At 37.7% G+C, this 1,922-nt stretch overlaps 1 long non-coding RNA gene across 1 annotated transcript in view; it reads right to left on the reverse strand.

Moving 5' to 3' along the window:
* Nucleotides 1-1,922, reverse strand: part of LOC128247817 (uncharacterized) — a 52,585-nt gene that overhangs the window by 6,643 nt on the left and 44,020 nt on the right. The window contains exon 2 of the long non-coding RNA XR_008264138.1: nucleotides 1,561-1,715. This is a non-coding gene — a long non-coding RNA (uncharacterized LOC128247817). The remainder of the gene's footprint in view (nucleotides 1-1,560; nucleotides 1,716-1,922) is intronic.

A 1,922-nucleotide genomic window follows, 5' to 3' on the forward strand; every position in this document is an offset into this window, starting at 1 on the left:
TATATATATATATATATATATATATATATATGTTATATAATATACGTAGACACATATACATATATTTACATACACACAATATGTACGCGCGCACACATGCACACGCTCGCACACACTCACACACGCTCACACACGCGCGCGTACATACAGCACTCCGAACACCAGTGTGATCAGAAAAATGTTAAAGAAAGAAAAGGTCTATGAATCGTTGTTAAAGAATTTGCAAATCCATTACCCAAGATAAACCTTCAATTTTATGCATATTATTAGAGCAAAAGTATAGGTACCAACCCATCTAGAGCAAAGTTGGCTTAACTAGGATTGTCTGGGAGTTTATCATTTAAGTATATATGAGCATGTCTAGATATGCAACTATATGCATGAGAATACGTACATAAAACAAAACATACAAATCTGCACATATACATACATACTTACATACATACATACACACATATATACATACACACATATATATACATATATACATACACAGAAACAAAAATACCCTACTGTTGATGTTGAAATTCCAATGATCTGGGTTCGAAACCGGCTGTTCCTCTGTTGGCGAGAAATCTTGAAATAAAGCTGAACAATATAGGCGCAGGAGTGGCTGTGTGGTAAGTAGCTTGCTTACCAACCACATGGTTCCGGGTTCAGTCCCACTGCGTGGCATCTTGGGCAAGTGTCTTCTACTATAGCCTCGGGCCGACCAAAGCCTTGTGAGTGGATTTGGTAGACGGAAACTGAAAGAAGCCCGTCGTATATATGTATATATATGTGTGTGTGTGTGTGTGTGTGTGTGTGTGTGTGTGTGTGTGTGTGTGTGTGTGTGTGTGTCTGTGTCTGTGTCTGTGTTTGTCCCCCCTAGCATTGCTTGACAACCGATGCTGGTGTGTTTATGTCCCCGTCACTCAGCAGTTCGGCAAAAGAGACCGATAGAATAAGTACTAGGCTTACTAACACGCATATGATACTAACATCAACCTTACCACAAATATCAGCGAAATGTGCATATTATAACACTGAACCGCTTTATATGGCCTGAGGAGGTTTCTTCTGCACTATGGGGTGCGTTTGATTCTATTACATCGTTCCACAACCGCTAGAGACCAGTGCAGAAATAAGCCGAAACGATCGTTGTCCTAAATAAAGCTTCCAGTACACATATTAATTATATTAAAGGCTATTACAATAAGAAAACGCCTCACGCTGTTATGGGACTCTAAAGTTAAAACTACTTCAATAAATATTTATATGTATATTTACTGAAGTGTAAACGTTTGCATATAGTAGTAGTCCTTAATATAATTAATGTATTTATATTGAAAGGAAAAATTATATACTTCGTACTAATTTTTTCCTAAACTGGATTTTCAAGCTGGCTACTTTGATAAATTATTATATAGATTTAATCCATATATATATATATATATGCATATGCAGAGAGAGAGGGGGAGAGAGAAAGAGAGAGAGACAGAAAGGATAGCTGGTCGATAAAAGAGATAAGGATGTCATTTAACCTCCACGTTGCAAAAGAAACTAACGATTATGCCATACCAGTGTGGAAGATTCCAGCCATATCAGCAGCAGCTATTCAAAAACCTGTATAAATGTGCATAATTGTTGCCTCTCCATGAGACATGATATGATGTTATCAGCAGGAAGGATTGTCCTGATAGACAGTTCAGAGCCACGTCAGAACCAGGATGTATCTAAAATGTTAAAAGAATAACGAATATGAATGGAACGTTGAACTAATACATACTAAGACAACAGCAATCCGTGGCAATCACCTGGTACTTTTCAATGGGACAGAAGTTATGTATTTCGAAAATATCAATTGCTGAGCTGTTGCAAATGTCCTACATACGCAATGACACACACACACACACACACACACACACACACACACACACACA

Source organism: Octopus bimaculoides, chromosome 5 (genome assembly GCF_001194135.2).
Source record: "Octopus bimaculoides isolate UCB-OBI-ISO-001 chromosome 5, ASM119413v2, whole genome shotgun sequence".
NCBI classification, from domain to species: domain Eukaryota; kingdom Metazoa; phylum Mollusca; class Cephalopoda; order Octopoda; family Octopodidae; genus Octopus; species Octopus bimaculoides.